At 32.0% G+C, this 27,966-nt stretch overlaps 1 protein-coding gene across 2 annotated transcripts in view; it reads left to right on the top strand.

The window, feature by feature from the left end:
• Positions 1–4,533: 4,533 nt before the first annotated feature.
• The window catches only part of LOC127732304 (uncharacterized), a 96,574-nt gene continuing 73,141 nt past the window's right edge, over positions 4,534–27,966 (top strand). Inside the window, exon 1 of one of the 2 annotated variants that reach the window (XM_052241369.1) lies at positions 4,534–4,553. The gene's annotated coding sequence lies outside the window, so the exon portion shown is untranslated. Of the gene's footprint in view, positions 4,554–9,380; positions 9,460–27,966 lie in introns of those variants that run through there. The other variant, XM_052241366.1, reaches the window with a different exon arrangement.

Genomic DNA, 27,966 nt, shown 5'->3' with positions numbered 1-27,966 from the left:
GTTTTGTTTACTATTTTCAGCATGCTCATAACTGTTTTAACTTCAATTTATTATAATATTTTTTTAAGTATGCTTGCATATGTAAAAGACCGTTATGTCAGATACAAAAAAAAATATCAAGGAAAACTTTAATTTTTATTCTTCATCTTGACAATCGAAAGTATGTCTCTTTAATGAATACTAACTTGCATCATTTGAAATATGTTTTCAATCTCTTGTTACTTAAGTTATGTTCTATAAAACGCTGGAAAGTAAATTTTATTTTATGTTTGAAAAGGGTTAAAAAAATATAGCTAAGTTGCTGACTCATTGCCGTTTACAATTACCTCAAGATTATCTTTTCTATCATTAAAATGTTTTATTATAACATATTTACCATTTACTTATGATTGTATTTTCTTTCCAATGTAATGTTTTTGCATTTTATGGTTTTTACCTCTAAGAAGTTTTACACCCCATACTGTCTGCTGGTTGGTTCTTGGCTCAGTTCTGGTCAGTGCTAATTTTTCAATCGCTTCCTTGCTAGGCGGCACCTTAATTCTGGGCTTTTTGGCTGGTGGGTCTGGGGTAATATGTATGTCTTCATCAATTTGAGAAAGTTCTTCATCAGACTGGAAGTGCTCATTGTTTTCAAAACTAAAAATGGTCTTCTCTGTCAATTTTGAGAATGAGGAACTAACTTTGGGATCACATATTTCGTGCCTGAATACCCTTTTTGTTACACCATCAGTCATAGATTGAATAATATACTGCCTAACAGCGTTTTGTTCCATATAGTTGACAGCAATCTTATAAAATGACTCTTTAAACTCTACTCTTAGTGCAATTTTCAACGGAAATACTGTTGTATACATTTTTAACAGCAGACAATGAGTCATCGTACATGTGCATTTAAGTGGGAGGTTTGCTGAATGGACGGAACAGCCATAAAGAACGCTGCCGGTTGCAGCCATTTTCATATTTAATAAGTTAATAAAAACTAAAAGAGGGCAAATATATGATGTTTTACATCAATAAATAATAAACTTTATGTAAGCAGTTAAAATATATGTATTATATGAAGATAAAAACGAAAATAACGAGAATGTAACCAGTAAGTTTGTGCGCATGTGTCAAACATATTTTGTGCTAATTAGAACACGACTTTGTTTACAAAGCGAAAAAAAGACGTCATATCAGAATCTATCATGTACGTTTGAAGCTTGGTCTTCAATATGCCGTCAATCTATATCCATACAATCCAACTTACAGCTGCACTTCATATCCAGAAATCAACGCCACTTTGCTTATTTGAATATTATACTAAAGAAATCGGATACGAGTCACGGAAATTATATTGAAATGATAGGGAATTTTGAAAAAAAATGTCTGTTTTAACTTTAATTTAAGTGATAGACAGGTTGCGGGGACAGAAAATAAATATACACAACAATATACACCATTTAAACGAAACATGACTGTCGTTGCCAAAATCAAGGTTCCTGAGCTATTTTAAAAATCGAAGCGAGAGGCTTTTAACATTGCAGTATAAAATACAAGCTAAAATGGATGAAACGTCAAATTTACAAACTTCGTGTTAAAAATTGGCTAACAAGGTCATTACAAAAACAGGTTGCGGGTATGAAACTTGAAACTTGAATGTCCAAAGAATAAGCAAGTGCAAACCTTGTATTTGTAGTCGTTGAACTCTAGGTTCCCACGTAAAGTTAAAATGCCCCTATTTCAAGAAGAACAAACTCACAAAAACACGAAAAATTCACTAGAATCGCGTTCATTGTTTTGATTTTGACCGCCTGACAACTTTACGGAAATATCAGAGTGATTATAAACAAGGACTCTGTGACGGGCAACTTATAATATCCGTGTTTTAAAGATTTTTAATGATATCAAGCCAGTCCAGTTCAAACTATTATCACGTGGTACAATTCTCATTTACATATTATGAATATTAATTAGAAAAAGTACTATTAATTTCTGGCTATGTTCAATTCCATTTATGAAGATATTTTTGAAAAAAATGAACATACAATTCCTTATTAGAAATTCGTTTAAAAACACATCTAAAAACTTTTGATTTAAAATCCGTTGTTCCAGTTCAAACTTATACAAGCCCTACATGGGAACTTCCGAAACCAAACATGATATTTGTTCTCCGTAAGTACAAAAGACTGAAACAAATCCTCTTTTGATTCAGTAACATTATGCTGTAATAAAATCCAGAAAATCTGATTTTTTAACTGTTTATACTGATGGATCGAAGGATGGAGACAGTCAATCTGCTGCTGTCTTTGGAGACCGAGCTGCAACTCTCCGGTTACTTCCTTATGCATCCGAATCTACTGCAGTTCATTGCGTCATCAGAAAAATAGAAACTTATTATATGTTTAGACTCACTTTCGTATCTTCAAGCTATATACAACATGCAAAAATTAAAAAGCTGTTAATTCTAATAATTGTATACGTATGAGGAAATTTGAATATTCTTAACAAAGAAATTATTTTGCAATGGGTACCAAGTCTTACTGGCTTCTATGGAAACGCATTCGTAGACAAGGAAGCAAAAAAACGCATTAAATGACACTATATCTAAATGTGAAATACCATTTACCGGTTTTAGATCTAATATAAGAGAACATATTTTTAATATATGGAAAATGCGTGGAATGAACGAGACGAAAATAGATTACATGAAATTAAGCATCCTTCAAATAATTTTATATGCACGAATGATCAATGATCACGATGAGTGTAATAAAATCGTTGCAATTTACTCCAGTAATGTTCCTTTGGTTGTAACTAGGGATGTATATTGTTTTATTAAGTAAGAAGGACACCACCTGGCACAACAAGAACATACCATTGTACAAATTATCAATACATAGATAATAAAGAAACACTAAAGCTTAATAATTTACAGTTACATTAACATGCATTTTAATTGAATATGTATTGTATAACACAAAGAAAAGCTTAAAGGACGTAGTCTAAGATCCATAAAACGACTGTTTATTATTTTGGCAATACATCTGTTACTTCTAAAATAATGTATTGCATCTGTGATAACATGTATTTCCTTGCCCCTGATGACAAATCTTGACCATATCGTTTTCATATACATGTAGTTTGTTTTCTGATTTTGATTACGGTCGTTTTTAAAACATTTAAAAAAACCTTTTATTTAAAAAAAAATTAGAACATGACCAGTTTTCAATGTACATTAAAATAAGATCATTACTCTTTTATTTGGGTTATAAAAATGAACTTTATTGTTTTGTATATATAAAAAAGAAGATGTGGTATGATTGCCAATGACACAACTCTCTACAAGAGACAAAATGACCCAAAAATTAGCAACTATAGGTCACCGTACGGCCTTCCACACTGAGCAAAGCCCATACCGTATAGTCAGCTATAAAATGCCCGAAATGACAAATGTAAAACAATTTAAACGAGATAACTAACGGCCTAATTTATGTACAAATAATGAACGAAAAACAAATATGTAACACATCAACAAACGACAACCACTGCATTACAGGCTCCTGACTTGGGACAGGCAAATACAGAATGTGACGGGGATCTGCTATGTTGTGTTTCGTGTACTATTGTTTGTCTGTTTGTCTTTTTTCTTTTTTAGTCATGGCGTTGTCAGTTTATTTTTGACAAGATTTTGAATGTCCTTTTGGTATTTTTCGCTTCTTTTTTTTAAATAGCCTGAAGGCGCCAACCCTCCCTTTAATATGGGACAGTGGTGGAACAGTACAACATAAGAACAAATTATAAAAAGCAGTTGAAATAGGCTTAACTCATCAGATGGATAGAAATATAAATATATTTAACAAAAACACAGAGTGGACGTGGACGGCTACTTGTACATCAAAACAACAACAAAAACACTAAGTACAGATCTGAGAGTACTCGCACATAATGACAGCTAGTTCAAGGCCAATAACAACTAATAAAAAAAATCATGCATTTAAGACTAAATGTATTCATTCAAAAGTTTTCAATCATAGTAAAAAATAAACTACATTAACTGAACGATCTACACGATTTTTTAATCAATTTTTTAAAGTTTAAATTCCGTACCTACATTTGAATTGTAAAAATGTATTGTATTGTATATAACATTTTTACAATTCTAACTTCGATCAATATTAAAAACCACACTTCAAACTTTAGCTCAAATATCATTTGCATGGTCTGTCAGTTTTCAGATAAAAAGCTATCAGATACCCTGTTTATATATTGATTTCTAATACAACCAGGTATTTAAATATGTCGCAATATAAGGTAAAAGTTGTATAATACAATTATAGGTGTTGAGGTTTGTCCACATAATTCATACAATACAATTTTAGAGTTCAAATACGGAACCCGTTGTGTTTAAAGGGAAGTCATATCAAATAACATTTCACTACAATGAGGAATCTGTGATCGTATTTCATACTTTACACTTTGTACTTTAAAGTCAATAACTTATAATGGACAACATAAAGCTGCATTCATTTCATCATATTTGTGTTATTAAAGTCTGGATCAAGTAGTTTCAGGTAAGGTTATTAAGTTTCGTAACTATTGTCATTCTACGTTTTATCTCTTTGAAAACCTAATTATTAATATCTTTGAAATGTAAAAACCAACAAAAGACAATTTTACAATTTAAAACAACATGAATATTTAAACTTGATAAATTGATGTCATTGTGAATAAGGACACTCAAAAATATGTCAAAACCATGTAAAGACAATAAAGTATTTTTTGGAAGGTATTCACTCACTCTCAAACTATTGCTTTAACACTACAAGATAAAATAAAAAAGATAACCGTTTTCGCTGTTAAGCTGTGAGATGTTGATTTTTAAAGAATGATACGGGAAAAAACACTGATGTTAAGGAATAGAACAAAAATAATATGAAAGACAATATTGATTAAGTTAATTTTTTTAATTAAACTTGAACACATTGATGTTAAGTTTGTTTTATTAACCAGGAAATTAAATAGTGCAAATGAAACTGCTTTTGATTATCTGACAAACCAAGACAACAAAATTTCATAGGCGACGATATTGATTTATTTACTTTTTTTATTTTTTTACTCTTTTATTCAAATCGTTCGATAAGCGATAATGTGTACACGCCCTCTTTAAAAGAGGTTACATACTAAAATTAAATATAAACTTTTCAAAGGCTTTTTTCTGTTACAAAATGTCGAATACTGATTTTCTTTTTGAAGAAAAGTCTACAATGAGAAATATCAGTTAAATGAATTAAGATCTGGATTCAAAGAGGACATCTAATTTCAGGATCTATTTACTCGTATTATAAAATGAAATCAGCGCGAAAACATGATAGCTAGGGTAAATGCCATTGAAACAGCATCAAAACCAGATACGATTTCAATCATCAATAAGTGTATATGAATTAAAGGAGACAGTAATTTTCTAATATAATGTTCAAATCTCGTCAATTGGTTAAAAAAAGAGACAACTATTTGTAGCAAACATAAACTGATAAATCGCATGAACTTCAAAGGAACCAAAGCAGGTGGGTCTAGAGATAAGCGTCACCTTCTATGCATACATCACCCGCCATGCGAATCTACACTCACTTGAAATGTCACAATTGACAAGGACACAACCGGTAAAATAACAGTTAAGTCGATTATACTGATATCTGAAGATCTAATACCGCGCACCATGTCGCTAGTGTATTGAGACACCGACACCGACACCGACACAATGTCTCGTTATTCTATTCGTGATTGTGACCACAGAATGTTAATCGTTTTTCCTCATAACTCTGTTGGAGAAGTTTTTGTATTTAATTGGATAAAATCTACAAAATAAAAATTGCACAATGTTTACATATAAAACCGTAAATGCACGGTAGTTCAAATTCTACATTTGTAAACATCCTTAACCAATAAATCTCTATATGCGTAATACAATGTTGCAAAGTTTGAAAACAATTATAGGTTGATATCAGTTACGGTTTTATCAAATATCTTTGTGATTCATAAATTAGTTGTGTCTTCAAACTTGTTTTCGTATGATCATATTATCATTTCTTTAAAATTCTAAAACGTGATCATGTTTCAGAATTTGAGATAAAGTTTTTGTTAAAAATGACTAAGACGGAACACGATATGTTTTGTTAATGCATTAACGACATATACCTACTTCACAAGATACATAAAGATCAATGCAATTTTTCCAATCGACTTTATCAAAAAATTACAGTTCACCGCTTCTTTTGTTATAAGGATAAGAGTTTATAAATACTATGGTGAATGGTAGTATTTAAAATGTGTATTTTTAAACCGGTTATGTCGTCATACCTGGCCAACATTTGAAACGTATATAGCGTCTATTGACAATCCTTCTAGGTCATTTATTAAATACATTTGATTGTCGCAAATGAGTTCTAGTTGACAGTTGTATGTACATGTATGGTACATGGATTGTTCTAGGTTATAGTAAAGGAATTTTATTTTGTGTAACTCTTTAGGGATTCCAATCCATAAAAGAAGAGCTCTTATTCGTCTTCTACTTCTAGGAGGATAATCTACAGTTATACATTTTAATAAATCCGTTAACGTCTGACCCCCGTGGGTATGTCAACCATGTTTTCGAATGAATTAAAGGAAACAACCAGCTGCAATGAAACATGAAACTATACGATAAGTGTATGAACCTTTTATTTCATTTTAAGCTGGTTTAATTTAACTTGGTGATGATCTTCTTTACTTCTTCCATGAGTTCGCGCCTAGTTTTCAAACGAAATTAAATGTTGGTTCCTTCCGTAAAACTATGCATCGTGATAACGAAATAGAAATACCGGGAACCAGACTTTCAAATTGTCTCTAAACCGCACGACGTTGAATTTAGCTCGCCGACGTTGCGACCAATTTTCAACCAAATATCCACGTCTGTACAACATCGGGTCCCTGCTTGTGTAGTTCTAAACACATTTTCAAAAGAAATTCATTTATTTTACACAAACAAGAACATGGTCTGTTTTCAACATGAGTGGTCATTACTGTTTTGTGGAATTACAAATAATGAAAATTATTGTTCCGTATGATTTCGTTCAAAAATTTCGTAAAATAAAATAATAAAACTACAAACTGGTCGATTTTTAAATCAACTTTTTTAAAGTTTAAATTCAATATCTTAATTCAAGTTGTAAAAATACATTTTTACAATTCTAATTTAGGTCAATGTTAAATACAAGACTTCAAACTTTAGTTCAAATATCATTTGCATGGTCTGTCAGTTTTCTATTGAAAAATGTCAGGTATCATGTTTATTTCAAAGGTACCAGAACACACCCGCGAAATCGCGGGCATTAAGTGCGTGGTTGAAAGTATGTAAATTGTTGTATGCTTAATTTTTGTTACGTTACAAAAAGACAGCACTAACGCGTATAGTACATGTATAATTCCCGCGGTACTATGATAGTCTCTTCTTACCCTCAAAAATATGCATAAACATGTTTATTGATTACAGCTTACTAGTAAAAATATTATTTACCTTCACCTGTACAGAGATTTTCAATCAAAATCTGCATGATCTGTTCGGTGTTGTTAGAGATTGCACCCATAGAGATTCTGTTTTAATTTTTTGATGACAATTATCATGAAAAATTGATCTGAAAAATCACCTTATAACTGAATATCCCCTTTTGAACCCCTATAAATGCAACATAAATATAAACATTCCTCTGGGAACACCACAGGAGTGTTCTGACACCATTATTTAATCACAAGCACCACACAGTTTGAGTCTTTTATACACTTAAACTGTAAATTTTGCATTATTTGCACACTGTCCATCCCTCAACAACACCAATTTAGCATATGGCGGGAGTTTGACGTCACAGATTTGACCAATATCTGTAATGTACATAGTAATTAAATATGGTCACAGCTCCTCTCCTGTCCAGACTGTATGAGATAAGAGTATATTAATAGTGATCAGTTGCATATAATCAATATATTACATAATGCTCACTATGAAATAATAATTATTATTCATATTTAAAAAGAAATACATGGTAATGTGAAAATAACTAGAAACTTAAAACTATGCAATAAAAAATATGTTCATACTACCTACTGTCCTCTACAAAATAGAACAGATACTTCTTATAGTACAAGTTAAAAAATAATTTAATCCAGGTGATTTGCCTAGAATAAGGATTGTTGCTGGTGTCAGATTCAGATACAAATTATTTTGCCTTAGTAATAACATTTGTCAGAGGCTTTCAAAATTTAGTTTAAGCTACTTTTACAAATTTATTTCTATCTATATATGTCTTCACTTTAGATTATATTCCCTCTATATTTTTTTCTCTTTTACATTTTCTTTGTTCACCTACATTATTATGTAAATTAAGTTTGATTGCAACATAATAAGATAAGACCACATTAATTATGTTGTGGTCAGAGATTAACAGCTGGACACTTGGTATCAACAGATGATTGCATGGTTAGCTCCTCTCATATGCTCTTATATATAAAGTATTTACCATGTGCGTTTATTTACATAATTTAATTATTAATTTACTCCATGTTGTGACATTATAATGACTTTGGGATTTTTACAGAATGTTCAGATGGATAAATACTTTAAAATAATGTGATAAAAAAAAAATAACTAAAATATCATCATTAGACTGCCTTAATAAAAAAAAAATAATAAAAACACATAACTTAAAGATTTGGACGATTCTTAAATCAATTTTTATAAAGTAAAATTCAGTGCCTTCATTCGAATTGTTAAAGTACACATTTTTACAATTCTAATTTAGGTCAATGTTAAAATCCAGACTTCAAACTTTAATTCAAATATCATTTGCATGGTCTGTCAGTTTTCTGATAAAAAATATCAGGTATCACGTTTAAATTAATTTTAAGTATAATCAGTCATTCTAAAGCTGTCGCAATGTAATGTGCATAATATAAATAGAAATATGGGGGTTTTTTTCACATGAATCACAAAATATAATTTTTAAATTCAAATGCGGAATCCGTTGTGTTTAAAAAGGAAGTGATACCAAATAACATTTCAATACAATGATGAATATGTGATGATATTGCACATTGGACAATCTGTATTTCAAGTCAATAACTTCTCATGGACAACATTTAACATTCAATTCATCATCTTTATCTTATTTAACTCTGGATCGAGTTATTTCAGGTAAGCATATTAGGGTTAATGAACATTGCCATTCTAGTTTTATCAATCTAAAAAATCTAAGCATGATATCCTTGAAATGTATTCACAAACAAAAGTCAATTCCCTGATTTCACTAAACTTGAATATGTTATCTTGATAAATTGATTAGATTGAAATATGTGATGATATTGCACAATGGACACTCTGGTCTTTTAAGTCAATAACATTCATTTTATCATCTTTGTCTTATTTGATTCTGGATAAAGTAGTTTCAGGTAAGCCTAGTATGTTTAGTTAACATTGTCGTCATTCTATGTTTTATCAAACAAAAGTCAATTTCCCGATGTCACTAAACTTGAATATTCAACTTTGATAAATTGATTTGATTGTAAATGTCCTCAGGTCAGCGTAAAATTATGTCAAAACCAAGTAAAGACAATAATATAATCTTTGCAAGGTATTCACATACTTACAAATATTGTTTAAAAACTACACGATCAAAAAACAAAGCAGAGAAAAATGTTGTTGCGCTTAAGATGTGAGTTGATGATTCTTTAAGAATTATAAGAGAAAAACTAACTGATGATTAGGAATAAAAAATCATCACAAAAAGACAGTAGTGATTGAGTTTATTTTAATAATTATATTTGTGATGTTCGTTAAATCAATGTTAAGTTTTTTAATAACCAACAAATCGCATTGTGCTAATGAAATTGATATTGATTATATGACGAACAAAAACCCTTTTAATTTTTCTGGCGACGTTATTGAAACATATTATGTCGTGGTTTACAATTGATATCCATATTGTTTAATTCGTTCGTAAAGTGAAAATGTGCACCCGCCCTCGTTATAGGAGGATAAAAAGTAGAATTATTTAAATATTTTTTTTATCAAAAATTTTGAATTCTCATTTTCTTTTGATAGTAAAGTTGTCAATAATGAGAAATACCAGTAAAAGGAAGTAAAGGCTGGATACAAAGAGTGCATGTTTAATATAATCTATTTACTAGTTTTACAAGATAAAATTAACGCGTGCAAAACATGAGACCTCAAGTAATTGCCAATGAAACAGCATCACAACTAGGTTTTAATCATAAATGATCTATGAATTAAAGACGACAGTAGTTTTCGATGTTCAAAACTCGAAAATTGGTTAAAATGAGACAAATCAATAAGGCAAGCAAACCGGTGGGAATCACTGGAATTTCAAAAGGGACGAAACCAGTTGCGTCGTTCTACAATCACTTAAAATATCACAATCGACAAGGACAATATAACAGTTTAGACTATTATGCTGATATCAAAGGATATAAGACCGCGCAACATGTCGTATTGAGACACAGACGCATCGTATCGGTCTTTCAATCCGTCGTTCTTCCTCATAACTCTGTTGGAGCAGTTTTTATATAAAATTGGGTCAAATCTATAATATAAAACATGTACAAATTGTAAAACGTTTACATATAAAACCGGTAGTTGAAATTCTGCATTGGAAATCATGCTTCCACAACAAATCTAAATATCTGAAATACAAGTTGTAAACCTTGTAAACAATTATATTCTTTTTATTATAATAATACGATTATAATAACGATCTTTATCATTTACAAATCCATAATTTTGTTTTCAAACTTGTTTCCGTATGATCACATTATCATATTTGTAAAATTTTAAAACATGTGTATAAACCGTGATCATATTTTAGAATTTGAGATCGTTATGTTTTTGGTAAGAACGACAAAGACAGAACACAATCTGTTTTCTTTTTGCATTGAAGACGTACACCTACTTCATCAATTACAAGACGTATACATTAAGACAATACAATTCTTCAAAATGACTTAATGAAGAGATCACAGTTCGATGCTTCATTTGAGCTGCATCGAATAGAAATCGACCTAATGCAAGTGCACATATACATGTACATGTACAAGACTTTGATTGATGTTGGAACATTCAAATACGAAATATAAGATGAATTTTGGTGTGTTTTGTAGTGTTCTTATAATAACTCAAATTTCAAACAGTTACAAGTTTTCCGTGGAGATGTTTTCAACCCAATTCAGGTTAACAGATGCATTGATATTCATTTGCATAAGGTCGATTTCTATCCGACGCAGCTCATTTGTTACAAGGGCAAAAGTATATTAATACTACGGCAAATAGTAATGTTTTAAATGCGTTTTTTTAAACCGGCCATGACGAAGTAAACTTGAAACGTATATAGCGTCTTTTGACAATCCTTCTATGTCATTTATTTGATACATTTGATTGTTGCAAATGAGTTCTAGTTGACAGTTTTATGTATCTGTTTGGTACATGGGTTATTTTAGGTTATAGTTAAGGAATTTTATTTGGTGTATTTTTGGATTCCAGTCCTTAAAAGAAGAGCCTTTGTCTTCATCTTCTACTTCTATGTTGATAATTTGCAGTATTTTGTTAAATCCATTGAATTCTGATCCCGTGGGTTTTTCAACAATTTTTTTCAAGTGATTTTAAGGAAACGGTCAACTGCAATTTAACATAAAACTATTTGATTAGTGTACACACCTTTTATTCACTTTTAGCTGGTTTAATTTATCTTGATGATGATTTTCTTCACTTTTTCCACGAATTCGCGCCTAGTTTTCAAACGAAATTAAATGTTGGTTCCTTCCGTACAACTATGCATGGTGATAACGGAATAGAAATACCAGGAACCAGTCATATTAAATTGTCTATAAACCGCACGCATAAATAAATATGGCTCGTGCATACACATCACACTCGACTTTACCTTTTTATTTATTTGCAAGAAAGATAACGATTAAATTAATTATAATACGAACATTAAAAATGATCAATCAAATAACTTAAACAGTGTATTGAACGCAATCTATTTGAAAAAGAGAATTTCTATTTTATTCTCTTTTTTCAATGTTTTCTATTTGTGTGAACAAAACATTCCAACAAAAATTTAACTGGCATGATTGTAACACATATATTTGATGGTGGTATTCAAATAACACTACACAACAAAACTTGGAGAACAATCTCAACAAATAAACACGTTTTACTTTACATGTACAAGAAACGTAGAAATAATTGTTAACAAGTATTGGGGAAAATTTCCCCATAAAGTTGATAACCAATCAGATATCAATAATTTGGGAAATTTCCCCAAAAAGATGATGACCAACAAGAAATCAATAGAACGGGGAAATTTCCCTAAAAGATGTTAACGAAAAAGAAATCAATAGAATGGTGAAATATCCCAAAAATGATGAAAATTTAAAAGAAATCAATAGAATGGGGAAATTTCCCCAAAATAGACGATAACCAACAAGAAGTTAATAGAATGGGGAAATCTCCCCCAAAAAAATGATAACCATCAAGAAATCAATAGAATGGGGAAATTTCCCCAAAAAGATGATAACGAAAACGAAATTACTAAAATGGGGAAATTTTCCCACAAAGTTGATAACCAAAAAGAAATCAAAAGACTGGGGAAATTTCCCCAAAAAGATGATAACGAAAACCAAATCACTAAAATTTGATAACCAAAAATAAATCAATAGACTGAGAAATTTCCACAAAAAGATGGCAACGATACCGACATCAATAGAATGGGAAAATTTCCAAAAACAGTTGACCAATAAGAAATATTTAGACTAGGGAAATTTCTTCTAGATTATAACCAAATAGTTATCTGTAGATTTGGGAATTATTCCCACAGAGCTGATAACCGAAATAAGTTCACAGGCTTGGAGAAAATAATCCGTTGTATACAACAGCGGTATATATGTCGTCTAACAGATATTGTAATAATAGAAAAGAGTCACTGTGGTGTAACATTTTCAGCAGCAGAATCATTGGCTGGGGAAACATTCACACTGATAAATTAAACAACAAACATCACAGATAGAGATGATATAGTATACGAAATGGGCTAATAATTTTCCCCACAAACTCTTGTTTAACTGTACTCATGTATATCGGGGCCTTTATTAGGCGACGTTACAGTATGGGTTTTCTCATGTTGAAGGCCGTAAGGTTGCCGTTAATTGTTGAAGCCCACTTTAAATGATCTTTGAGGAATAGTTGTCTCATTGACAATCATACCCGATCCTCTTATTTATGTATAGCTATAAATTAACTCGTATGTTTTAATCTATCGTGGCCTTGGTGACCGAATGCCCCAAGTAGTCGAACTATTGTATAACAAGCCACTCAACGCTGAGATTATGAATTCGAATTCCGCTCGTGCAAAGTGCGCTCGACTCCAATCTTAATTGAGTAGACCCATGATTGTCAGTTTTTCCTATCGAAGGTTCGTGGTTTTCTTCGGGTAATCCGGCTTCCTCCATCAATAAAAAAATGACCGCCACGAAATAGCACAATAGTGTTGAAAGTATGGGAGACCATGAAAAAAAATGACACATTTAAAGTGAGTTTATAATCTTGCAGAATGTGGTTTTAATTTTAACTGTCAACATTTACAGCAAAAATTATAATTCAAACCAAACAGATTAAATAGAAAATAAGCTCTGTCCGTTATTTGGGGTCTTTATACAGCAGCAATAGATCATGACTTAAGTTTGAGTCTTCTTTTCCTTTCCTGTAAATATATCATGCCTTGAGTAGAAGTCTTCTTTCCCTTTCCTGTAAATTTATCATCCTTGAGTAGAAGTCATCTTTTTCTATCCTGTAAATATATCATGCCTTGAGTAGAAGTCTGCTTTTCCTTTCCTGTAAATAGATAAATTGACGATACAAAACATTGCTACATGTACCAGACATTCTGACATTACCTTAATTTTATAATGGAGCTATCATTTCATTTTAGGGGGGGGGGGGGGGGGGTAGGATGAAATTTGTAAAAACGTCAGGACCGAATAGAGTGAAAAACAATAAGGCAGGACAGAGATAACAATTAAAAAAAAGGCAGGACAACATTTTTCATCCTACCCCCCCCCCCCCCCCTTTTCCCTCAATTAAATTAAAGTCAAATTGTAGCTCCCTTACGTATTAATAAGCTTGCTATATGTATATCTTTACAGGGTTAACTGCATTGAATGTCTCAATATTTTCTGTTATCGTCATTCTGACGTTGATATCTATAAAATGAGAAGATTGTACCTGCATAGGGCAATTTTGATATCATTTAGAAAGAGTACGAGCCCCTTTACAGATATTCTGATATTTGAGTTTTCAGCAAATTTTGAGGAGGTTTGCGCAAACTATAAGTTCCGTTTTTAAATATGTATTATGAGAATCATTCTGTCAACACTTTGTTAATCGGGACAAAAATTCAAACTCGATACTTGATTCATAAAAATTAGGACAATACAAACATTTAAAAACAGATGTGAAACCCTGTGTAATTTAGAAAAGATGGAGTTACAGTCTATATAGTAACTTTCTTTCACTTGCAGTATATATACATTTTTGACAATGTGCATTTTTATATTGGCAGCAGAAATATCCTTGAAAATAAGAAAGTTTATTTCCTAATCAATTGAATACGCTTGAGAATTGGCAATAGTAAGGAATAGTTCACGCTCACCATTTTTTTACGACACTGTATGGTATGATTGCGTTATCATGACGCGGTATGTGCATCATAAATATTAATTTATGGCTAGCCATAAATATTTATGTCTAGGCATAAATCGATTTATGCCTAAACATAAATCCATTTAAGGCTAGCCTTAAATGATTTATGCCTAGGCATAATTATTTATGGCTAGCCTTAAATCGATTTATGCCTAGGCATAATAATTTATGGCTAGCCTTAAATCTATTTATGCTTAGGCATAAATACTTATGCCTAGCCATAATTCGATTTATGCCTAGCCTTTTTTTAAGGCTAGCCATAAATCTATTTATGGTTAGCCATAAATAGTTATGCTCAGGCATGATATATAACCTTGTCCAATTAGATTCAACGTAACATAGTTATCATTATAGAACACGCATTTATAAAGAAATTACGGTGATAATATATTAATCCATTTCAAAGGCAAATTTCATTAAAATTAGGTTTTATTTGGAATACAATAGGACGTAAGAAAGCACATAGTAATATATAATAAGTAGATGCGGCATAATTGCTAATGAGACAACTATCCACCCGAAATTACGTAGAGGTTAGTAACTATATGTCGCCGTACGGCCTTAAACAATAAACAAAACCCATACCTCTTAGAAAGCTATAAAAAGCTCCGACAAATTAAATATGAAGCAATTCAAATGAGAATACCAACGTCCTGCTGTTTGTTCAAAACAATAGACGGGTTTATCCACGTCTTATCTCAAAAACATGTGCGCTGCCATTAAGAGGTCGCGTGGTACGTCGGCCATAGCACTCGTGAATGATAACGCACGTGCAATCAATAATCTATATAGTCTATATAATTATCGGTCATTTATAACGTTTTTGTTTCACATATTTCATCTACATATGACCATGGCAAATAACGAAAAATATAGGAAAGGGGGTGGAAATTCTTGTGCTGTTAATGAATGTTCTAATAATCGTCGTAAATTAAATGATTGGAACGTATCATTTTGTGAATTACATGGACAAAATCACTAAGACTGTTCTTGTTTGGTTCCATTTAAACTATTTGTTATGCCCGCTAATGAAACAAAACGATTACAGTGTATTAAAGCTTTAAATAGAAAAACACTTCCAAAGCAAGTATTCGTATGCTCGGATCACTTTCTAGACGGAGCTCCGACGGAACAAAATCATTTCTTTTCATTTCAGAAGCTTTTTGTGATTTTAATGTGGTTAATCCACCTACGGCATCAGTTGGAACACAATATGTCGATTCTGATTATTTGATCTCACAGGATCACATGTATTCAAAACCCTGGTCGGACATACAGAATACCTTTACTCAAACGAATACGGCGTTGACTGAAGAAAAGGGGGTTCAAGTCAAAATTGAAAGTAGCGCTATGTCCGCAAAAATAAGTATTGTAACGGACAGTGACTCTTTGTTATATACTGGTGTAAGTAAAGAAATATTATTTACGTTAGCAGAGGTTATGTCAGCAGTAAATACATATAACTTTCAACTTGAAGTCGCCGACCAGTTACTACTAGTGTTGATGAAACTTAAACTAAACTTGCTGTTTGATGACTTAGCTCGTAGATTTGGAATTTCAAAAGTTAAGCTAGTAAAAGGTTTAATGCTTGCAGAAAAACTTAAGGATTTAGTTGCATGGTTGCCGAGGGAAACAAATACAATACAAGCATGTTGTTCCGAATCTTTCCGAGAAAATTACCCTCGCACCACTGTAATAATAGACTGTGCCGAAACATTTATACAACGACCTACGAACTTGAAACTAGAAGTGAAACTTTCAGTAATTACAAGTCGCACAATACCGCAAAATATTTAGTTGGAAAATCTCCACATGGACAAATCATGTTTATTTCCAAAGCTTTTGAAAAGAACAAAATTATCGTGGAAAAGAGTGGATTTTTAAACTATTTATTGCCGGGTGACGAAGTAATGGCAGATCGTGGATTTACAATTGAAGATTTTCGTTTTCTTCATCGTGTAAAATTAAACATTCTTGTATTTACAAAATGCAAACCCCAGCTTTAAAATGAAGATGTCACAACTACTAGACGTATTGCACATGTACGAATACATGTAGAGCGTGCAATTCGTAGACTGAAAGTATTTAAAGTTTTAAGTGGAACTGTACCAGTGTCGTCTTTAAAGAATTTTGATTTCATTCTTATTGTTTGTTCCGCATTGGTAAATTTGAGATCAGATTTAATACGGGATGTCAATGCAGATACATGTACGGATTGAATATAATTACATTGTAAATTGTGTTTTTCGTCCTTCATTTTTTTTATTACATTTTTATTCAACCTTCAGATTGTTTTATTTTAATTAATTGATTTCCATATTTGACTTGAATGAGAGAATTCAGGAAGTGTGATATATGTCAATGAGACTGTAACCCAACAATAAAAGTTACATTAAATCATCAAAACTCTTCAATGAACAGTGGACAAAATCTCCTGTCTTGGATGTCATTAAATGTGAGTGTTTAAACTAGCTTGGAAACGATAATTCCTGATCTTCTTCTTATTATTGTTGTTATGAACAAGTGAAAATTAAAAGATAATTGTATATTAAATCATATATATATACTGGTAATCATAGACCTGCTCATTACTTTTTATTATTAAATTGTATCGAATAAGAAGCATCTGGACTTATCAAAGTAGGAATTACGGGTCTTCTGAAGTGAACTCCTGGGGTAATACATTTTTTTACATAACAAGTAATTACGTTAACATGTGAAGGTAAACAAGTCAACACTGTTTGCCATTCCAACTGTGATTATCCCTAGTAAATTACACACATGTCTATGAAGTCTTTCTACATTGCATACCAATGTGTTATCTCATTAATATTAATTCAGATCATTCATTTTGGTTGTATCAACAATAAAATTATGTGTGTTCAGATAGTGTGCTTTCTCTAATGTTTACAATGTTTCACGACCTTAATGGCGACCGGACATCGATGACCTCGTGCGGACATGTGCAATACTAAGGGGGATAATGAGAAAGACCCGTCTATAAGCGAAAAACAAATATGACATACAGTAACAAACGACAGCCACTGCATAACAGACTCTGGACTTGGGACAGGCACATACAGAATATGGCGGGCTAAACCTGTTTGTGGGCTCCCAACCCTCTCCTCGCATTAACCTGGGCAGAGGTGTAACAGTGCAACAAAGAAGAACAAACTATAAACATCAGTTGAAAAGAACTTGACTCATCATATCAAAATAATAAAGTAACATAAACAACAAAGACACAGAGAACCGATCTATGAGTACTCGCATTTACTGGATTGATTGATTGATTGATTGGTGTTTAACGCCACTTTCAACACTATTGTGATATTTCGTGGCGGCCAGTTTTATTGGTGGAGGAAGCCAGAGGCCCCGGAGAGAACCATCGACCTTCGGTAGGAAAACCGCATTTACTGAAAGCTACTTCCAAGCCAATAGCAACTAATAGAAAAATCATGAATCCAAGACAACACGTTACTTTAAAAAAAAATCAGAATGGATTTCTGCTGCCAATATTTATCTTCGTCCATCTTATTCTCTGTAGTTAAAAACGATGATTTCTTGTCTTGTCGGGTAAAAAATGAGGCCTTACTCAGTTTAAATGTACTTGTAGGATTTAAATTATTTTTTTTCAATCACAATTACTAATGTACTATTTCTCATACTAAATACTAGATCGACAAAGCTTTTTCTGAATTTATTTCATAAAAGAAAAAGCTTAAACGGGTTAAGTGATACTACACAATACATTTATATAAGATGACAAAAACATAATCATTTTCTGGACATTATACCGACCTTATTCTAATTCAAAATTTTGAACTTTCATATATTTAAATTTGAAACTGTGTAAGTAGTTTCATAGTAATTTCAGTTATAGTTTATTCAAAAAACAAGTTTTAACTCTTGTTCATGTTAACATTTTTTCCCGTGGAGGGTTAAAGACTGTGCCCTCTCGATATCGTTTGGTTAGTTTTGTAGTTGGGTAACTGTTTATTGGGCGTACAACCCCCACATCTAATTGTATTCACCATAGAGATAATCTGGTTCAAAATGAAAACAACAGATGTATAGTTTGCTAGAAAAAAATGTAAAACAATTTGTTTTTGACTAGCTGCTACGTTTTGCAGATCCCCGGCAGAGATCACCATGAACATACGGAGAAAAGATTCTAGGTGAAACAGAAGCAACGATTTTTTTATTTTTTTTTTTTAAATCTATTTGATGGAATGCCAGTTAAAAAGAGCAGTGGCTATATTAATTCCATCTTAGGAAACACACGAAAAGTAAAAATGTATAATGTACGGTTTGCCGATTACGTCCACCAAATTTGGTTAAAAAGGATTGTTCTTCTTAGTCAATTGGTAAATTGTGTACCTTCGTTTTTTCACAAGCGCCTTCAAATAAACTATCAATATTAAGGTGAAACACATATTTAATATTTGTATCTAAACCATGACAAATTTGATTAAAATCATGACGAATTTCTAGACACTTAACAGAACCATGTCAATCGCTTTACCAAACTATTCCAATTTTCGATATTTTGGTTATCCTGCGTTAATTTCTTAAAAACAACAATTTCAATGTAGATCGTTTGACTTACAATATAGATTCAATCATCTTATTTGCCTTTTTTTGCTTATTTGAAAAGAACTGAGGCAATCGTTCTGGGAAGTAACCCAACTAAACCATGACCAACTTAACCAAACTATGACAAAATTACTGTACTAAACACTATAAATGACGACGTTTCTACCTGTGATGATAGTTTTCAGTCCGATTGTTCGTTCGTCCATTCCTGCGTACGTCCCAAATCAGGTTAACATTTTTGATGAAGGTAGTTTAGGGTGAAGTTTAAGTCGCACCAACTTGAAACTATAGGTTGCATTTCTGTAAATATAGACAATGCAATTTCCCATAGGAACTCCCTTTACGGCTAAAACTGTGCCCCTTTTACTATGAAGTTTCGTGAAAAATTATATCCTAGAATGAAAAGTTATTCCAAGGTCAAAACATAGGGCTGTGCGGCATATTTTTAACATTTATATGACCCGAACTTCTATGATTTTAAACTTATACTTAAATTCTGTACTACCCCTTCCTTTACTTTAGGTATTTCTAAGAATTCAAAATTCGCCGCATCCTGTGTATATAATACTGGTAACATTCCCAAGTTATGTCTCAATGAAATGAAACATAAAGATCATAGCTGGGAACCAGTACTTAATCAAACCAAAATATTTATGAATAGTATATATCTCCCCAAAAGACACTTGGTTTGTGAAACAGCTGTATTTACAAAGTGCAACCTATACTAACATGTATTCAAATAGACAAATCTTGAAAAACACCTTTTCTCTAAACAATACATATTTATCAGAATGTTAGCCCAAAAGAAATCACTGCACATACTGTAACTTTTCTTTTACAGTACATTTCATACCCCTACCCTCGTTTCAATTTTTAAAGAATTTGAAAACAAGACTTTAATCATTGTAAGCTTAACCTATGTGCAGGTCTTCTGACATGTATTGTCTATAAATTGTTTGAAAATGTTCTGATAACAAATTGAAAGCATTCCAGAATACTGTAAATGTAAAGTTTAATAGTTAATAATTCCAACATTCAAGATTATATAAAGTATCCCATCCTTCGTCTGTCTCCAGTCCACATCTTCCTGTATGCCTATTTAGCAATAAAAGTTCATAACTTCTGCCTCAAATGGTCAGTTTAGAAATCTTGTCACAAAAATATCATCTCTGACCATATATCTAATATAATTTACCTAATACATGAACTAGAAGTGGTTAAACAAAGCCATATTTGCAAAAGTTGTATGTGTGAAATTACCAGTCTGATATATGAATTGTTTGCTTTTTGTGATATTATATGCATTCGATATATATGAATTGTGTTTGAGAAGCAAGCTTTATTGAAAAAAAAATGAATGTATATACTAGCAATAATGAAATATATTATCAAATGATATTAAACAAACTGTGTTGCCTTTTAAATAATATGTAGTTTCGATATTTGAAACGCTTAAACAGTTTGTACAATAAATAAAGTACATGTCTATGGTTCAAATTGGTGTCGCAATTACTTTTGAAAACATGTGTTGCCACGGACAGATGCTTTTGTCATTTAAATCATAATAATATCAACATATGTTCAAAAAAATCACCAGCACCCTGACACAGATTTTCTCAAAACTGCTTTGTCAAGCAAATTCGTGTCTAACAATTTCATCTGTACAGTAATTCAAGAAAACGTGAAAAACCATCATTTCGCTATATAAATAACGATCTAACATGGCATATGATTGGTCAGAAAAATTTAATTATGCCAAGGCATAATGAGTTATGGCTAGCCATAAGTATTTATGCCTAGGCATAAATCGATTTAAGGCTAGCCATAAGTATTTATGCCTAGGCATAAATCATTTAAGGTTAGCCTTAAGTATGTATGCCTAGGCATAAATCATTTAAGGCTAGCCTTAAATGAATTAATGGTTAGGCATAAATCGAATTATGCCTAGGCATAAATATTTATGGCTAGCCATAAATAAATATTTATGACGCATATACCGCGCCATACGTTATAGAGTATAGAAGTGTTGACGTTACAGTAGAAATTAAATAACGTCACCGACTTTTTTTCCCCGCAAAAAACCAAACCTTTAAGAAATGCATTCTAAAAAGAATAAACAAAATAAATGGGGATGGACACAGATGCTGCCCTACAATGTTATAAAGGGGCAAAACTCAAGAACTGTAAAAGTGACGCTACCCCAAAAGAGTACTTGATCTGGGTTTTGTGGTAATTAGCATTGTGTATACATTTTATAACATTTTGTTGAGGCAAACTTAAGTTAGACAACCGAAACAAAACATCCAGCAATTTTACCATTTGTAAAGGGGCATAACTCTAGGACAGTTAAAGTGACGCCACCAAAATTCAACCTTGATCTATGTTTTGTGGTAATAAGCATTGTGTAAAAGTTCCATAAAAGAGGGACGAAAGATATCAGAACGACAGTCAAACTCATAGATTGAAAATAAACTGACAACGCCATGGCTAAAAATAAAGACAAACGGATAAATAATAGTACAGAAGACACAACATAGAAAACTAAAGACTAAGCAACACGAACCCCACCAAAAACTGGGGGTGATCTCAGGTGCTCCGGTAGGGTAAGCAGATCCTGCTCCACATGTGGCACCCGTCGTGTTGCTTATGTTATTACAAATCTGGTAAATAGTCTTAACTCCGCTACGGCTTGGGCATACAGATTTGAAAATAAATCTTTATAATTCTGTTGCCGATGAAAAAAAAAACAATTTCTAGAAGCATTTAATTATATTTAACAAGAATGTATCCATAGTACACGGATGCCCTATTGCATTATCATTTTCTATGTTCAGTGGACCGTGAAATTGGGGTAAAATATCTAATTTTGCATTTAAATTATTAACATCATATCATAGGGAACATGTGTACCAAGGGTCAAGTTGAAAAAAAAATACCTTGACCAAAAACTTTAACCTGAAACTCGCACTATAATTTTCTATGTTTAGTGGACCGTGAAATTGGAATCAAAAATCTAATTTGGCATTAAAATTAGAAAGGTCAAATCATAGGGAACATGTGTACGAAGTTTCAAGTTGATTGGACTTCAACCTCATCAAAAACTACCTTAACCAAAAACTGTAACCTGAAGCGGGACAGACGGACGGAACGGACGAACAGACGCACAGACCAGGAAACATAATGCCCCTCTTCTAACGTAGGTGGGGCATATCAAGAACAACTGTCAGTGGTGTCGTGGTAGCATGTTTGCATCCAGTGCAGGAGGTCATGAGATCGAAACCCGGCTTGGTCAAAACAGAAACTATAAAAGTGACATTTGCTGCGACTACGCTGAGCACGCAGCATTAAGGAGTAAGAGAAAAGACTGGTCGACTAGGAATCAGAATAAGGTGTCCGACTAGGGTGACATGTGAAGCTGCGGATTTTACCCGAATCCACCTTATGGGCTACTTTTATTGTTAATGAAAATGTTTAACATGTTCCACTCCTAACATTGCCTAATAAGGGGCCCCGGTCCCCCCTTTTTTCAAAATCCCGGATCCGCCTCTGATGTCTTTCTACGGATTGTTGCCTTGTGAACGAGCAAGTTATAAATCGAGACCAGCAAGTCGGTCTAGTACAAAGCAGGGTTTATTATTTATATCACATTAACATATGTTCCCGTCCTAAATAAGAATTATTTTGGCGCTTGACTTTAAGCAGAAATCCATCCTCATCATCTTATACTAAATTGCACTAACACTCGTGTTCTATAATACATTAGCGTATCTTATTATTTGATCCTTTTTTCGTACTTTGATTATTGGTAAAATTTCTCATACATGTGTACGACGATTTCTGTGAAAACACAGAAATAATATAAGAATTATAAAGGTATTGAATTGCAGTGAAGAATGCAAAGATTTGATACTGATTACGCTCATTTTTACTTCTTTACTTACGCTTGCACACTAGGTATGTAATAACCACTCGACCAAGATCGTTCAAATTTCAATTAAATGTACGTATGAACGACCAGCCACTCCGCTAGCAGTCAGTTTTCAGATATGTCTATAAACCAAAAACAATTGTATAAAATTCATTCTAACTTATTTATTTTCTTTTTATTAATATACTAGTAACCACTAAATCGTCTGTTTCACATATAACATTGAGCAGTCAAATACACTATTAAATGAATTGTCGTTAAATTAATGAACACGAAATGAAATTTTGAAATTCATTTAATTAGAGTGTCTTTCACTGCTTAATTGTATTCTTAAAACAGATAGACCTAAATTAATAAAACACGGTTTAACTAAGTTTGAATCTGTTTATAGGTTTATAGTCATATCTGGAAACTGGCTGCAAGCGTAGTGGCTTCTAGCTTGATCCTGGTGTGCGAGGCATTATTACCTTAAAAATGAGATTACTAGCTTGAGGGGGGGGGGGGGGGGTCGGACCTATATCGGGACTCCGGGATTGTCCATTTTTAAGTTCGGGATTTCGGGAACGAGCTATGTTATCATCGGGATTAGCTTGTGTATGTTGAAATTGATCTTATTTTATCATGTTTTCTAAAAACCTACACCCATAAAATTCCAACCTATTCATGTTATTCTTTTTTCATAATATTTATAGCATGCAAAATCAGATATAATATAGAGTAGTGTCTTACTAAATCTGCTTATAAACCATTTGTGCAACAGTTATTTGAAAGCATAATTAAGTACACACACTATTGTTTGCTATACATACACATTATATCCAAGTGAAAATAATGCCATGATGCAGCTAAAAATACTTTCAATACTGTTGATTATGATTCATAAAACGTACGTTGATCGTAAGTGTATATATCATATATATCAATTATTTTTGTTCAATCTCGGCTCCCATTTCGTGCTACGGTTGGTACGGCATCAAATCGGGTATCTGCTAATAAAATTTCTCTTGTGCAAATGTAGAAGAAGAGATGATGGAGTCTAGTCTGCAGCTGTGAATTTTTGTGTTCAAGATAATTTCAGAATTGATGGTAGTTTGTTATTTCATTTTCACTAAGCGTTGGTCATTTGACTTTCCCACAAATATTGATTACAGCACGGTGTTGTATGTCCACTTTTAATTGTATGCATCATAAATATCTAGTAATAACACATCGTGTTGTGATAAACGAAAGATATCGATTGAAAAGATGGTCTGAATTATTCGGGTTACTTATATATATTGTGCATAAAACAGTGAAAAATAGTAATTACATGCTTTATTAAACAATTAACACATTTGCATTTTCACTGATCCATGAAATGAGCTCAAGGTCAATTGAATACTGTCAGACCGGCATAATGACCTTGCAAGGTACGCACATATACTAATTAACTAGCTATTTGTTAGCGAAAAATACTTCATAATTTTGTCATTTGGACCGAGGATTTGTTCTGCATATGTCTGAAATATCTTTCACTGGAAGTTAAACAAGCAGTTTTATATTTGTATGATAATATAAATTTTAATTTCTGGTAAATGATGCAATCAAACTATGTTTTCAAATTGATATGCTACAATTGCAATATTTCACTAGCCATAAAAAGGAACTAGTATCGCAGTAAGGTATTCTCGCAGTAACTATGCTTCTTTGAATACATGTAATGGTGTTCATGCTAGAAAAAGAAGTTTAATTTGATGATCCATATTTAAAAAAATTACAACATTGTTTCATAAGAGGTAAAAAAAATCGGCATGGCAGTAACTCCTCGTCTTTGAATATATATCATTATATTGCAGAAGTACGGAAGCGTATTAGGGACAAAGTAAAAATAAAATTGAACTTTTTTTCAAGGCGAAATTTTGACAATTGAAATGTTAAAATTTCGACTTGAAGTTGAAATTTTGAGAATTTAAATCTTGAAATTTTAACTTAAATTTGAAATTTTGTCCCTTGAAAAGCTTAAAATTTCGCCCTTTTTGGAACTTGAAATTTTAATTTTTCGTTACTCAAAATTTCGACTTATTTTAAACTCAAAATTTCGACTTCAATACGAAATTTCGAGTTTTTAAAATCTTAAAATTTTGACATTTTTAGAACTCAAAATTTCGACCTATTTGGAACTCGAAATTTCGACTTTTTGAAATTCAAAATGTCTTCTTTTTCAAACGCTTCCGTACAGAAGCTATGAATATATGTCAATATACACTTTGTTTTATCAAAAATTACTCTGAAAAAAAAAAATTATTTATCGAAATTTTCTAACATTACGAATGATAATTGCTATATAAAGATGTTTCACAAGACGCAAAATGGATCGGTATGGTGCTTGGCTTTTTTTTATAATCCGTATTTCAGAAATGACAATATATTATACTTTGCGTTATCAAGTTTATTCGGGACAAAAACAAATGATTTAAAATTTTTCTTTTATCACGAAATCAGAATGTTGAAAATGGACGTCTGTCTGTCCAACTGTCTTTTGGTTATTTGTGTCGTTGGGCTGTCTGATTAAACGAAAATATACCACTTGTACTCTATAAATACTTTATGAATAATTGAAATGAAAGTGTACCATCGTGACTATCATATGTATGACTTTGAAATATGTATCTATGAAAAAACTCTCTCATTGTATACCTTATTCTAAAATTTTGAATACAATTATTTTATTTCTCCCTTTTCTACTTCAACAAATGATGTCTTTGATCACCACTTGAAAGTTTTATATTAAGAAAAGTTGTATAAGTTTTTTATTTTTTTTTTCTCTTTTTTTCAAATATTTGATTAATATAAAAATAAGAAGATGTGGTACATATAAATGATTGCCAATGAGACAAATCTCCACAAGAGACCAAATGACCTAGAAGCTGGCAAGTATAGATTACCGTACTTGCCTTCAACATTGAGCAAAACCCATATCACATAGTTAGCTATAAAATGACAAATGTAAAACAATTCAAACAAATATGCAGATATTTGTTCATGCCAATCGCAATCCAGTTCTCATTATACAAAAGTTATGATATTATTTGTGAAATTGAAACTTTGACAAACAATTTTGAATTTCTTTTTCATCCCAGTACAAGGTCTAGCCTTTATTTATATAATTAGGTTCATTTAAGCAATATTTTAATAATTTAAATATATATATAAATGATATTAATCGTCGATAATTGATAATCTGATAAATGCCGTAATGTAAATATGCATATCCGAACCGACTTTGAAACACGGCTTCGTAAGTTTTTTTAACTTACCGATTTGGCGCAAGTATTTAATAAAAACAAATATTGTTTTCGTATGAAATGACCTTTCTAACCATTAGGCAAACGAATGTATATATCCTTTGCTCGGAAAGGGGGGGGGGGGGGGGGGGGGACTCATAAAGTTATGAGTGGTAGGGATGAGCCGCTGAAATAGGTCACTATTACATGCTCCATGTGAGAAATTCAGATTAAATATATCAATAGGTTGAATTTATCACTTGCTTGATTATTGCGTAAGTCACTGTAAGTATCTGAATCAGGTGTCAGTATTTATTTCTGGCCCGAGAACACAGTTATTTCGTAGTGCATTTCTTTTAAACAATAAATTCAAATTACAAAAAATGTGGATAGTGTCCACATGTGGACACAGATGATGCCCCCGCTTGCATATCATATAGTTATAAAGGGACATAACTGAAGAACAGTAAAAGTGACGCTACCCAAATTTGAACTTGATCTGAGTTTTGTGTGTAAGTCTCATAACATTTGGTTGAGGCTAACTTAAGTAGAGAACAGAAACTAAAAATTCAGCAATTTTTCTATTTATAAAGGGGCATAACTCAATAATGGTTAAAGTGACACTACCCAAATTCAACTTGATCTGTATTTCATCAGTGGAAGTCAAAATTAAACATTGCATTGTACAAAGCATTAATTGTAGTTGATTCAACTATAATCATGGACAAAGGAAGATAACTCCAATTTAAAAAATAACTTGATATTAAGAAGAAAATAAAAATTTTGCAATTTTTCCATTTATAAAGGGGCATAATTCTAGGACGGTTAAAGTGACGCCAAAAAAATTCAAACTTGATCTGTGTTTTGTGGTAATACGCATTGTGTATAAGTTTCATAACATTTGGTTGAGGCAAACTTAAGTTAGAGAACAGAAACTAAAAATTTAGCAATTTTTCCATTTATAAAGGGGCATAACTCTAGGACGGTTAAAGTGACGCCACAAAAATTCAAACTTGATCTGTGTTTTGTAATAATAAGCATTGAATATAAGTTTCATAACATTTGGTTGAGGCAAACTTAAGTTAGAGGACGGTAACTAAAAATTTTGCAATTTTTCAATTTATAAAGGGGCATAACTCTAGAACGGTTAAAGTGACGCCACCAAAATTCAAACTTGATCTGTGTTTTGTGGTAATAAGCCTAGTGTATAAGTTTCATAACATTTGGTTGAGGCAAACTTAAGTTAGAGAACGGAAAGGAAAATTTTTGCAATTTTTCCATTTATAAAGGGGCATAACTCTAGAACGGTTAAAGTGACGCCACCAAAACTCAAATTTGATCTGTGTAATAAGCATTGTGTATAAATTTCATAACATTTGGTTGAGGCAAACTCAAGT

This window comes from Mytilus californianus, unplaced genomic scaffold (genome assembly GCF_021869535.1).
Source record: "Mytilus californianus isolate M0D057914Y unplaced genomic scaffold, xbMytCali1.0.p SCAF_23, whole genome shotgun sequence".
Taxonomy (NCBI): domain Eukaryota; kingdom Metazoa; phylum Mollusca; class Bivalvia; order Mytilida; family Mytilidae; genus Mytilus; species Mytilus californianus.
Note: the sequence above shows the minus strand (reverse complement) of the source record. Positions and strands in the feature narration are given on the sequence as shown.